We start from the raw sequence: 15089 nt of genomic DNA on the forward strand, positions 1-15089 counted from the left end.
ACAGTAAATAAGGGAAAAAAAACAAAGTTGTTTGACACGATATATTCTCTTGTGTGTCCTGCTGCTCCAATCACCCCTGTCTTCTGTTAAGATGAAAGCAATGCATTGTTGAGATTTTTCACTGACAAAATTAAATTGATCAAAGAGAAAATCTCTTGTGTAGAACCCCTGTCACAGCCTGTCTCCAAGATGAAACCCTCCTCTTGCATCCTTCCTTGTAGGCTCTTTATTAAAGTGTTTAAGGTAATTGACCCCTGGGTTACCAAAATGGTAAACCTCTCCCTTTTCAAAGGGTTTTTTCCCAATGCATTGAAGCAAACATCACTCTACCGAGACAGACATTTTTGCTGATGACATCCAGCTCTACTGTTCATTTGAACCTACTGAGCCCCAGAGGCTAAACAGCTTAGTCAATTGTTTTCTAGAAATCAACGTTTAACTGAGGGAAAACACTTTGGAGCTAAATATGTACAAAACTGAAACTCTGGTTATTGCACCTGATGATAAGGTTCCAGGGTTGAATCAGTACTTGGTCGATTTAGGTCATTCTGTCAAACTGAGCCTGAGAAACCTGGGTGTTGTATTTGACAAAGACATGTCTCTAGTTCAATAGTGCAGAAAACTGACCAGAAACTGTTTCCTTTAGAGAAAAATCTCTAAACTGAAGGAAAATTATGTAACAACACGATCTGAAGCTTATAATCCATGCGTTTGTGTCTTCTCGTTTAGACTATTGTAACAGTTTATTTTCGTGTCTAAACAAGAAGGAACTGTCTCGCCTGCAGTTGATACAAAATTCTGAAACTCTTCACTGGCTGCCAATTTCTTTCAGAATAAATCTTAAAATTTTGGTTCTTACTTTCAGAGCTGTTCATGGTCAGGCTCCTCCTTACATCAGTGATCTGATCCAGCTTTACACCCCAGCTCGGACTCTGAGGTCTGTGGCTCAGAATCTACTGATGGTTCCGCAAACACGTCTTCCGGACCAGAGGAGAGAAATCCTTCCAGGCTGTTGCTCCTAAGCTTTGGAACGATCACTCTCTTTCATTGCACTTGATGGAGTCTACTGACTCCTTCAAGAAACAACTTAAGACATTCTTATTTTTTTTTCTGGGACTCCTGTGTTTATTTTTAGGCATTTTAAAGCAAGTATTTTAGCTCTATATTGTTCTTGTTTGTTAAAGCACTTTGTGACCCTGGTCTAGAATGGCGCTTAAGAAATAACGTTGACTTACTTACTTATTTACACAATTCAGTTTTATATAAATCTCCACACTTTTAACACTTTTAACCTACATTCACACGTTATGAACTAATAGTTAACCAGAAAGTCATTAAACCATTTTTCAGAGTCAGAGACACTTTTATATAGCATATTTTTGTGGTGTCAGTAAAGAATATAATAAGATAATACACACACCTAGACAATTCCCCGCCAGGAAATCGCAAGAGTTGGCTGTGCACTTGGCCCTCAGACGAAAAACTATGAAAGCTACAAAAGAATCAAATACCACGTTGATAATTTCGATTGTATCTACATTTTAAAGCTAGAATGGTGTTTCTACATGAATGCAGAAGATGCTTGAAAAACATCAGGGGAGTTTTTTGACCTTGTCCCATTCAATTTATCACAGTTTCATATCAATAGTGGGCTGTGACCTGCACAACAGCCCACTAATAAGCAATAACAAAACAGCACTGCTCACCAAGGCAGGCATTCTGCGGCTCCAAATTTATATAAATACTTTCATACCTTATTCATATAAACGGTATTCATACCTTCATACCTTATTCATATAAACTGTATATACTATACTCAAGTTTTAGATTCGCCAACATTAATTTGCAACTAGTAAAGGCATTGTCACAAAAAGTGTGTCAGAGAGAAAAATGATCAGTTTCGTTGCCTTTTGAATTTAAGTAAACTAAATGTTCTTACTATTAATCAGTATACAGTCTAAAAATGTACTGTAATATTATAGCCAATATCATATTCTATGTTATCCATGTACATTTTGTTCTAAATATCTCTACTACGTAGTATGGGACACTCAAACTTTTAATGTAATCTTTATAGACAATGCATTTCAGGAAACATGCAATAAAACCTGAGCTCTCCATAGCATCTTCCTTGTTCTTTAATTTGTCGAAGAGAGCGACCCACAAAAAGACAAATAACTGACCACATAAAATGACAGCCGCACAGAACATCTCAGTGACGTGCACCTGCATAAAACCTGAGTCATTTGCTCCACAGCGGGTTCCCTCTTTTATCCTAATTTCTCTCTTCCTGTCTTATCCTTTTGTGAGCACAAACGCTGTATAATACACAGTATTGCATATTTTTTTCAGCTACCATACTGTTGGTTAAAAGTGACGTTCCCAAAAGCCAATGTTTTAATTTAATGCTTATATTCTATGATGTAAACTTGTAAGGAAAACTAATGCCCAACTCTCTAAAAACAATTAGTATCAAGTTTTGATCCATGGACAATAGGAATTGAGAAATATGTTTTATAGACTGTGTGAGTTACACAGGGATAGGTATGAAGTGGGTTTGAGGAGATAATTAAAACACAATGGGTCTCATTTATGCGGGCGAGTAAATCCCTGCACAGATTTGCTCATAAAGGTAAAAAAAAATCTACTCCGTATGCCATGAACCACACATAACATTCATATCTGATCGTAAACACGTTTTTTCGTTTGGTGAATCCAAAGTGTGAGAGCAGCACGAGGTAATGAGTTATACACATTAATCTCCACCTATCAATGGTGACTATACAAGGAGATGTAGATGATCCTGTCAGAGATCTCAAAAACAGAGTGAGAAAATGACTTATCTGAAGCTGATATTTAATACATTTTGCTTCGAGCGAATATTCACTATCGTACTAACTTTACCTTAGTCTGTTAATCTTACCTCTGAAAAATATAGTATCTATTTGATTGTACAATACCAAGACCATATAAAAAATGAGAATTCATCTTCCCCTAACTTATTGCTTATCTGTGTAAAATATGATGCAACAATTAAACCATGATTATTCATTCATTCATTTTCTCTACGGTTTAAGATAGACGCCAGTCTGTTGCATTGTAGACACACAACCATTCTCACACACACTTATATATACTGTACTGTATATTGACAATTTCGCCAAGTTCCTAATAAACCTCTGTTTGTTTTTGGACAGTCGGAGGAAATCGGAGAGCCTGAAGTAAACCCACGCGACACAGGAAGAATCTCTAAACTCCATCCAGAAAGGTCATAAACTATGATTATGGTAAAGAAAATCCTTAGTATAAATAGATTCTTCCCCTGGTCTTGTGCACAAATTAATAAAATAGTGTGTGTGAAATCATCAGACAGATCCATAGAAGTGAAGAAAGAGCTGAACCAAAAGGCCCTCAATTTAGCGGTTGATCAATGTTCTTACTCTCATCTGAAAATAATTATAATAGTATGTTATTCACATAGCACATTTCAGTGCATCTACAGATTAAGAATACGCTTTGGTTAATGACAAAAAGAGAAAGTCATTTTCACGTTTTTTTTTTTTTAAATCAATGATTATCCATTCATTTAGCATGTATGTTTTCTCTTTTTAAAAATAACTTTTTTTTGTTGTTGCTTTTTTTCAAGTACAACTTTATCACTCATAACTAAGTAAGTGAGTAATATTTGTAGAACGCTTATCTAGACCTGGATCACAAAGCGCTTAAACAATCAAAACATAACTCAATAAAATATATACTTAAAAGGTCAAGACACAACCGAGACAAACACAGGAGTCCCAGAGAATCAAGGAAAAGCCTGCACGAAAAAAAGTTAGGGCTGGACATCAACAGGCTGTTGACATTTTTAATTGACAGAATATCTTGACAGAACCGGGTCAGAGAGGGTCTTCGTTTTGGTGACCAGAGGATCTTATCACTAGTTTCTGCAGATGATGCAGTGCCTTTGGCTCACTCCGTCCAGAATCTACAGTCCTCACTAGGTAGATTCCCAGGAGAATGTTTAGCAGCCAGGTGATAATCAGCTCTTCTGAATCTCTGGCTTGTTAAGGGCTTGTTAGTGATTTTAAACTTCAATAAAGTATAAACATTACATTGCACATATCTCATATCTGATGATCATCATTACTTGTGTGGCATTTCCCTGGTTAGAAACTGCTGTGTTGAAATCTTTTGGGAAATTTCGATCACCGAGTTAGATGCTTCTCTCAGGCGTTTATGCCAGATTTAATCTTCTCAACATCCCTTTCAGTTATAAATCGCAGACTTCTACTGTAGCCTCTGTGATTTCAACTGTCCATGAAAATGTTTCTTTTCACAATAGATTCACATTGTCCCAATGTTTAGCTTGAGGTATGTCATGTTTAAGTCGACAGTGTCACCTTGACAACCCCTGCTCTAAACATTATCAAACTAAACATTAAAATAAAAGTTAACACGTTCATATTTGTGTCATTTTAAATGATATCAACAAGTTAACAGGCTGCCCTCATAATACTCCGTCCGTGTCTTTTTAAACATGTCGATGACGAGTTTCTGTGTTTTTCTTAATTTCGCTTTTTTTAATTATCCAGTAGGTTGAATGATTGTTTTCAATATGACCCTTTTTCTTCTTCTTTTTGTATAGGCCACTCTTTTGAGTAATGTAAATGGATTTATACATCTGCCATTTGAGTCATAAACTAAACTAAATTGTTTTCCATGTATGGTATTTCCTTTTATTACTCAAGATTACTTGTCAGACTGTTGGAACTTAAGTTGGAGAAGTTCCTACCCAAGCACCTTTAAGCAAGTTATATTGTTATATTTAACTAATTCACTCCGGTATAGAAGATGGTTATACAATTAAACATTTGAACAGCACCCATGTGTTTGATTCTTTGTGAAATGAAAAAAACAGCTGCAAGAGGTGATGGGTAAACTAAGACATTTGTCATTTAGAGCAAACTATTATTGAATTGCAAACTTTTTCAGTTTAAAAAAAGTTTTACTCCCTCATTTAATGACGATTATGTAGAACAGTATAATGGAATGCTATCCAGTAAACATCCAGAGGAAATGCCTTGCACTTGAAGGATAGTGAGAGTTTGCCCTTTTTTGATTTTAATTATACACATAACTACACATAACAGACACACATGTCACATGTGTAGCTCTGAAAAAATTATTACAACGTCATACTTCGGTCGCTATAAATAACCATATTTTGTTTCCAGCTGTGGACAACTCTCCTAGTCTGTTCAAACCAGTGTCTGTAGATTGATCCATGCCTTTTTGACAGAACATATTTGCTCAATAACGTCTGGATTTGACCCAGCTTGTGTCATCAGGAAGGTGGATGGCAGGCATTAGGGAAACAGTTGAAAACAGTGGCTTGGATCCAAACTTGACTCAAATTCTTTATGCGCCAGCTGTTCAAAACAGCCAATATGGAAGTTTCCAACTCTGCTCTATTCAAGAATTGGAATCCTTCAACCATCCCATTGCTCCTGTTTAATGGCCATACAGTACAATTCATTCAACACATTTCCATTGTTTTGCATTCAAATATGATCTGTCATATATAATTGATGATCATACATAACTGGTAAGGTCAGAGCCATGTATCAAACAGCATTCTTATTACAGTTTTCTTTAGACCCCACTACTTGAAAATGATTGTTTGATAATTAAATATAGGTTTAACGAAAAAAAAAGATTTCTTTTTCTCCTAATAGATGCTGACCAGTCCTGGAGAGCTCTGTTTGAGGTGTGTTTTGGGGGTTTACGCCCTAAAATTGATCGATAAAGCCATAGAACTGTTCCACAAATCCTTAAATTTCTCTTCAGCCAGGAAACATGGGTAAACCTAAGCAATCAAAAGGTTTGTTTAAGACATTTAAACATCTATAGGAGAAAGTTAATAATAAAAAACTTTTTTCAGCTTTAGTAAACATTAGTAAACACTCAGAAATTGTCTGGCTGACCACTGACATCTGTGAGACCACGTTATAATTAAAGCATGTTGAATTCTGAACAAGTGCCCAATCAATCAAGAGTGAATGATTTTTAATTATTACAAATATTGGTCAAGCCCTTGCTGCACATCAGTAAGTGTATAGGATGTTAATTCCTCTCAGCTTGCTGGCCAGACAAACTGAATACGTCACTTTTATCTTGTTCATCTCATACACGTTCCTGTCAGATCTCTTTGAACCACAGGAGGGGCGCAGATGCTTTGTTGACATGCTCTTTTCAAGCTTAGCAAATTGCTCAACAATATTACCGTTTTCGAAAAAAAAATCTGAAAACTGTCATTTCTTTCACCAGCAATGGGACTCAAGCTTGAATAAAACATCTGACCACACTCAAGGTCCCTGTTCTCTTTTGTACCCAAAGCGTTTTTTCCCTTCATGCTTCAATTTTGCAGTCAGTGAAGTGTAACGGAAGCATGGGCTGACATAAACACAAGATTGCCGAATGTGTAACAGGCTTTGTTCCGGTTCAGAACTGTTTACGCCAATCTCTGTCTCATTGAAAATAGAGAGGAAGGGCCTTAGGGTGACAGGGAATGTGTGATCCTCTTTAGTCATCTTTAACCTGTTATTTGAGAGAGGACAAAAATACTGGATTTAAAAAAAAAAACAACACTGAACATAGGAGCATATTTGGAACGCTTTTTTTCTTGTAGTCTATATTTTCGTGTAAAATCTATTCTAACGCTTTTCTTTATTTGTGGAAGAGTGTGAATCAGAAGGTCACTTTATTTCTTAAGCTGAGGCAGTAGAACCGAGACACTATTGGTGCCTTATAAAAGTCCATTCCATTCAGCCGATGGACCAGTTCATGGAACAGGTGATTGATGCACTTAATAGATATAAATTTGCTATTAATGATTAATAAAATTGTTAATTGACATTCAGTGATATTAACAGATGTAAAAATTCCAACTCTCTAGACTGAACATGAGTGATGCTTACATCTAATAGTTACAAAATAACGAAACAAGTCGCTTTTTCCTTTTTTTCCACGGTTAATCTATTTACCTTCATCACTTCAAGGCAACGTTGTGTTGGATCTCAGCCTGCAAACGAGGTTCCTAATTAGAAGCCAATGTGACGAGACCTCTGCGGTTCCTCACAACACTTTACATTCTGCTGAGTGTGAACCTCTGAAGTGCTCTGTGACATGACCAATTTGCAAAGGCAGTAGACCAAGGAATTATTCCGGCCTTAATCTTTCTAAAGGCCGGCCCCGGCTTGTTTGTGCGCAGCAGATGAAAAGAAAACATTATAATGAAAGAGATATGCGCAGGCTGTTTGACAGGAAGTAATTATTAAGGCATAAATGACACCGGTAACCACCCTGTTAGCACAAGCCGGTTTAACCAGCCTACATTGAAATTCAGTGGTGGTCCTTTGACATTTAAAAAACCTAATTTGCTTGTGGGACAGAAGGAGAAAAGTGGTATCAGCAATTTGTGTGCAAACACCCTGACACAACACTCCAACGTGAAATGATGTGTACTTTTGCAGTAGCAAGAGCAAAGCCCCAACAGTCAAACAACAAATAAATCATTTAGACAAACCAGAGATTCGGTTCCTCTGTGCATGCACTATCCTGGTGGCTGAGCATTTTAAATAATAAATTCCAGCGTTGCCTGACCGTTGGACAAGAAACGCTAACTCCATTTTTGTTTATTAGAGTCCAACAAAAATTCCACAAGTATGGCGACCTCAGTCTGAGCAACTACATGAAGTTGTTAAAGAAGATACTTTAATATGAGAACAAACCACAGTTAAAGGCAGTTTTCATTTCGCAATCATGATGACTCAGCGCTGCAAGGACTAAAATTGCTTTTATATTTTCCATTTCTTTCTCTGCAGAGCTATTAAATCAATGTAACTGGGGGACATTGCTTAATGTATAGCTAAATCTGACCTTAAAGATGCGTATGTGTCTTGGAATAATGCATAAACCAGAGTGTTTGTGTCAACGCCCAGAGACGGCCATGACAAAAGCAGCCAAGAGGTGGATGTACTGTTTGAAGCAAACCAGTCACTGCAAGCTTTGAATCTTACCACATACATTTAAATATGTTATCGAAATGGATAGGAGTTTGTGTTTTGTGCACCCTGTGGTGAAGTCGTGCTGAGAAAAGCTCTGCTTTAATGTGCTGTGTGTTGGTGTTCCACACATGCTCACTTTGAATTAAAATAAGGGGGATAACACAAAATAACAACAATTATCTAGTGTATGCAATCAGTTTGTTGTTGTGATTATCAATATATAATGAGCTGTATGTATGGCAACCATAAGGTGTTACATGGACATAATAATGTCTTGCTTGTGTTGTCCACATTATAGTGTATCTAGTAAACAAATTCATTGTGGTTTACATCATGAATACGATTTTAAAGATTTAAGCTGGTTATCTTTTTAAATATCATAGACTCATGAATTAGCCCATCTATTAAGATGAGAGTGTATTAGATTTCCCCCACGTATTCATTCAATGAGGCTTTCAATAATTTGCAACAATCACAGCTTCAGATTATTGAACTAAAGTGGGACTATTTAGCTTTTTAAATCCACTGTAGCATGCTCAGCAGCAATACAATAGAATATTATTGTGAACTGGCATGCAAAGTTTAAAAAGGACACACAGTATATGGCACCATGACCACCAATAAGCAGCTGGTGATGGATGGATGGATCGAAGTGTATAACCATGATCTTGAAAAAAAAACATATTTGGTAATGTAGAAGGGGGGGAAGGTGACTGCAGATGGTTGCAGAGTGATGGAGTGTTTGTAGGAGGTTGGTGCTCAGCAGGTGTTGGAATGTGTAAACACACACATAATATTCATCAAATGGGGTTAAGTGCAGTGCTCCACACATTTTCTTCCACTGAATGTACACATTCTGACAACTTTTTGTACATGTCACATTGAGTGCACTGCTTATTCTGCTGGGAATTAAAAACTATTCAGAAAATCTGCGGGACGTGAAACATCTATATCTTCAAATGAGTCTTTCTAACAGGACTCAGTTCATTTAATGAATCTATTTGACATGGTCAGTCTTTTACAATACAATAGGAGTAATGGCGCAATCCATTGTTTTATTCATAGTGAATCCAAAAGGGGATCTTTTAATCAGGGTGGAAGATGCTCAGATTTTCACTGGTATTGGGGGGAGATATTATATAGAACAATTCTGAGAGATCGTATCAAAAGCAGTAAGACGGGAGATGTATTAGAGGAAGAGTGACACAAATTAAAGTACTGGATGAACAAATAGAGCAGGATCCCCATTGAGGATCATGATTGTGGTTATTAAAAAAAGAAAGAAGAAGGCTTTACTAGTGATGAAGCTCAAGGAATTGTTTTGTCTCGTATTCTTCCCCTTATCCGGGTTTGGGTCGCAGGGGCAGCAGCATGAGCAGGAGGCCCAGACTTTCCTCACCCCATCTACATCGTCTAGCCCGACAGTTCGAAACATAATGATTGAAATTAATAAAAATAACATAAACTGAGATCAGATCTAGAGAGGTGTTACTCCAACTGCTCCTCTCAGGCTGAAGGCTTGCTGCTTTCTGTATGACAGGAAGTTGCTGATCAATCTGTTCAAAGAGATGGGCACGTCTAGCTAGGAGAGTTTGTCCTAGAGGAGGTCAGGGATGACATTGTTGAAGACTGATAAGTTGTCAACATACAGGATCCTGACATTACAGGATGTTCTGCAGGCCCAAGTTCAGACCGTCGTCAATTGATCTGTTGGCTCAGTAGGCAAACTGCAGTGGTTCCATCACAGAAGTAAGAGTGAAGGGTCTGTGGTCATCAAGTCCTGCTGGTATTGTATTTGCAACAGGTCAATTATTGAGGACTTGAAGCATGCTGGCACATGAGAGGTCTCCATAAAGCCGCTGAAGATGTCCCTGAACAACACTAAACAGTAAAAAAAAATACAGAAAAAAAAAAATAAAGATGGGGAAAAGGAAAACTTTTTCATGAGTCTGAAGAGAAAATTGAAATTTGAACTGATTTATCTTCTTGAACAAGACAAATCAGAACTCAATAAAATGTATATATTTTTTCCTATTTAAGATTATAAATCCAAGTGAGAATATTTTTCTTCTTATTTATTCATTATTTCAGTTTTTACCCCTATTTTATTGAATTGTATTGATGCCAACTTTAAGATGATCATTTGTGTAGCTGGTGAATGTGCAGCATTACCCATACATTCAGACGTTTAGCGCTGTATTTTCTGTGTTCACTGAGAGGTTCAGAATACGTAACCACTTCTTAGTGCTGACCTTAAACTCATTTCCAGCCTCCACCTTCTTTGCAAAGCCTGTAAAGCTCTTCGTGTCAGCCTCCTCACCCCTGTTTCATCAGAATTCCACCCCTGCCTCTACAGCATTCCCTGCAATTTTCACCTGAACTACCAGGGATGAGCAACCTGTCTGCCAGGTTTGTTTTTTATTCCGCTACATACACACACCCTTTTATTTCCAGAGTCTTTTTTGAAAGTTAACAGAGAAAACGACGTGGCAGTTGTTGTATCAGTGAGGCAGCATTTATGGCACAAACCACATTGTAGTGTATAGAAGTGATGGTTGGATGTTAGAAAAACTAAAACATTTAATTCATATGTGCTGTTAATAATATTAATTTCAGGATATTTCCTTTATCTTGCTGATTATGCTTCTTTTTGTAGCATTAGTTCAAGTTTATAATATGTTAAATATATAAAGTATATTATAAAATGTTAACATTATTACCTAACGCCACAATCCTAGCACATTGCATTCAAACAAATCACTGAGGAACCTTTCCACACCTCCATTTAAATATGGAAAACGGGGAGCTTTTGATTCTTCTCTGATTGATTTAGAGTTTCTAGGTATTTTTGAACAATACTGACATTGATCACACACTCTTGTAATTTAGTGCAGGCCTGCTCTGATTCAAATTGTACATACTTTATTTAGAGAGAATCTTTTTTAAAAAAAACAAACATCTTAAGATGAAGTTTAACTAGACTAACACTCTAAATCAAAAACTTAAAGCGCTGACTACTAACTAATTTGTACACGCACATGCAAAAAAGGCAAGTGTATTACTTTATTATCACTTTATTAGTCGTATTACATGACTAAACAGGTTTCTTAATGTGATGGTGCGTTTATACAAATGTGTGTTTCACAAGATTATTAAAACTAGTTCTCGCTATTTCATACAACTTACATTGGTTAGCTCAGGGTCCTTTCTTAGTAGTTCATCATTCTGGGATTTCCTGGTTGCACTTAGTGTTTTATCTTTTAAACTATCTGAATCCAGATCCATTTTTTTGAAATGAACACCCTGCCTGAATGATCGACAGCTTTAATGTCTGCGGGGTGTCTGCACGTTTTCACGCTCAAGCAATGAAATAATCCTTTATTATACAGATCCTTTTGAATTTACTGACTGGTCTAGTAAAAAACTACAAAGTAGGTAGCATTGCTCTACTTTATCTACTACTAACAGTACTTTGAGATCAAACATTTACTTCACTCAATCAATTCTTTATTATATTTTAATCCATTTTCATCTGATATGCTGTCTATTACCATAATATATAATGGAAATCAGTCAAATAAGAGAAAGACTGTTCATGCGCCAAGTGTCCTTCTGCGGATTGTTTCTTGTAATGTGCTCTATTCAATGTAGAATCATTTTTAAAGTGACGAAAAATAAAACAAAAATCTTGATGTTTTTAACCATTCAACATTCTCTCCAAAAAATGCCTAAAGGTGCAGAAAATGAGGGTTATTAACAAGCTACAGGTGTCATAATTTCAATAAAATGTAACCCCCCAAATTCCAATCGCCATCATCATCCTTCTCTTCGGATTTTGCTTTACAATGGGATAAGGTTCCTCTTTAAATGTATGGTTTCATCTTCGTATCGTCTCTTCACCACACATGTTTTTCTTCATTCAAAATGTCCAAATTATTTCACCTGGGGGCGTTAATGTAACTTGGTATGCACCTTAGAATGCCCACTGTCTGAAACAGAGCGTGCAAGTGTGTGCTTCATGTTTGCTGGCACAACACCAGGGGTGCCCCACTGCATTCCTCCTCCTTCCTCATTCTCTTTCTTATTTCATTGTTATCCTCTTTAAAAATACATATCCAAGCATCTCCGCATGCCAGCCAGTGAAAGCAGCTACAACAACCTGAGGCAGGTTCTTTTGTTTATCTCATTTTAAAGACACTGTGTGCTCTCTTTTCATTGCAGAATAAAGCCCAAGACACTGTGATGATGCAGATATGTTCTGATCATATATCACATCCATGACAACCTGGAACCTGAAACACTTTTACCTTCAGGCAATTTTACATCTCCATAATGACTGACGGAAGATGAGTACATTATTTATCTAGTAGCACAGTAGAGTTCTAAAATAATACCTTCTAAGTGCAAACAGCAAATGTATTAGCTGAAAATGCTCTTTAAATAAAAAGGGGTAAAAGGGAAAAAACAACATTGTTAAAAAAAATACTTTAATCTTTCTCTCATAAGCCATTTATTTTAAAATGCATAGTGCCATCTAGTAGTCTTGTATTAAGACACAATACCATTTAAAAAGATGCATGAGGGCTCATCAACCCACCACTACTTAATAGGTAATAACTTCACGGTTGGTACTAACATTGAGGATCTTATTTCGAACAGTATTGATGTAGTGACGCACCGTTGCCTTCTTGATTAGTAGCTCATTTACCTCTTTTTGGCCAGATTGGCATATTTTGGTAAAATGGTCAACCTCTAGCAGTAGTTTTGATCCAACTGAGCTCCAGAGGCTGAACAGGTCAATTGTTTGCTAGAAATCAAACAATGTCTGAGTCAGTGCTTGGGTGACTTAGGCCAGTCTGTCAAACTGAGCATGAGAAACATATCTCTAGTATGACACTGCAGAAAATAACCAGAAAATGTTCCTTTAACTGGGAAGAATCCAATAATAGCAAAATGTTGTCACAACATAGATTTAAATTAAGTGATTTAAATTTATAGAGCGCTTTTCCAGGCACACAGGGTCGCTTAAACAAACAGAATAATACTCAATAAAAAATATACTTAATAGGTCAAGACAACACCGCTACAAACACAGGAGTCTCAGAATATCAAGGAAAAGCCTGCACGAATAAAATGTCTTGAGATGTTTCTTGAAGGAGTCAGTAGACTTCATAAACGCAGGGAGAGAAAGGAAGGTCGTTCCAAAGCTTAGGAGCAACAGCCTGGAAGGATTTCTCTCCTCTGGTCCTGAACCAGGTTCAGGGACCATCAGTAGATTCTGATCCACAGACCTCAGAGCCCGAGCTGCGGTGTAAGGCTGGATCAGATCACTGATGTAACGAGGAGCTTGACCATGAATATCTCTGAAAGTAAGAACCAGAATTTTAAAATTGATCCTAAAAGAAAAGAGTATTAATTATCGGAGAAATGTGAGTTCTTCTACTAGAGCGAGTCAGAATTCTCGCTGCAGAGTTCTTTATTAACTGCAGGCAAGACAGCTCCTTCTTGTTAAGACAAGAAAACAAACTGTTGCAATAGTCCAGACGAGAAGACACAAACGCATGGATTAAAAGCTCCAGATCATGCTGTGACAACAATTTCCTAAATTTAGAGATTATTCTCTGTTGAAGTAAACAGTTTCTGGTCAGTTTTCCGCAGTGTTGAACTAGAGACAAGCCTTTGTCGAATACAACACCCAGTTTTCTCAGGCTCATATTGACAGACTGACCTAAGTCACCCAAGTACTGACTCAACCCTGGAACCTTATCATCAGGAGCAATAACCAGAGTTTAAGTGTTGTCCACATTTAGCTGCAAAGTGGTTTCACTCAGCCATTGTTTGATTTCTAGAAAACAATTGACTAAGCTGTTGAGCCTCTGGAGCTCAGTTGTAGTAGAGCTAGATGTCATCAGCAAAAAATTAAAGAAACATCAGGCAATCTCAGAATGATTTTACCCAGAGGAATCAAGTACAGAAAAAAAGGACACAGAACAGAACCTTGATGGACTCCCCACAACAGATCTGCTGATTCAGACCTAATTTGATTGGCAGATACACTGAAAATGCACTCAGAAAGGTATGAGGAGAACCACTGTAACACAGACCCAGACAGTCCCACTTCATCCCTCAGTCCTCACAGCAGGATCTGGTGATCAACTGTGTCAAAGGCTGAGGACAGATCCAAGAGAACCAGAACAGTGTATTTACCCGAATCAGCATCATGATGTCACTAGACACTTCACTAAGGCTGTCTCCGTAGAGTGACGTTTGCGGAAGCATGACTGAAATTTCTCATGTATGTCGCACTGATACAGGAACAAAGACAGCTGCTCAGACACCACCTTCTCTAAGATCTTTGACAAGAAAAGGAAGCTTAGAAATAGGCATGAAATTACTGAGGTCAGTCAGGTCCAAGCCTGTTTTTTTTATCAAAGGCTCAACATTGGCATGTTAAAATACATTGGGGAAATCCAAATCGTGGAAAGGGAGAGGTTAACCATTTTGGTAACCCAGGGCCCAATTACATCAGAAACTCTGATAAAGAGCCTACAAGGAAGGACGTCGGACGAGAAAGAGGTTTTATCCTGCTCACCAGAGCCAGAATAACACCCAGAGATACAGCACTGAAAGAAGACCACAAAGAGGAGACAGGCTCAGTGACAGCAGGGGTTTTACACAAAGGGGGAGAGATTTTCTCTTTGATCAATTTCATTTTGTTAGTGAAAAATCTCAACAATGCATTGCTGTCAGCTTCACAGAAGACAGGCATGATTTGAGGAGCAAGAGACACGAGAACTGATTTTATCGTGTCAAACAACACTTTGGGGGTTCTCTTATTTGCTGCAGTTTCCTGATGTAATCAGATCTGGCAGTTTCCACCATCTCGTTGTATGAAGACATCAGATTCCTGAGGTGAAGTCTGTGCACCTCAAGTTTAGTAGACTTCCAGAGACGCTCAGTCTTTCGACAGAGTCACTTCAGACTAAAGAGATCTTCATTTGTCCAAGGGCACCGTTTTTTTCT

This window comes from Callionymus lyra, chromosome 6, assembly GCF_982586985.1.
Source record: "Callionymus lyra chromosome 6, fCalLyr1.hap1.1, whole genome shotgun sequence".
NCBI classification, from domain to species: domain Eukaryota; kingdom Metazoa; phylum Chordata; class Actinopteri; order Syngnathiformes; family Callionymidae; genus Callionymus; species Callionymus lyra.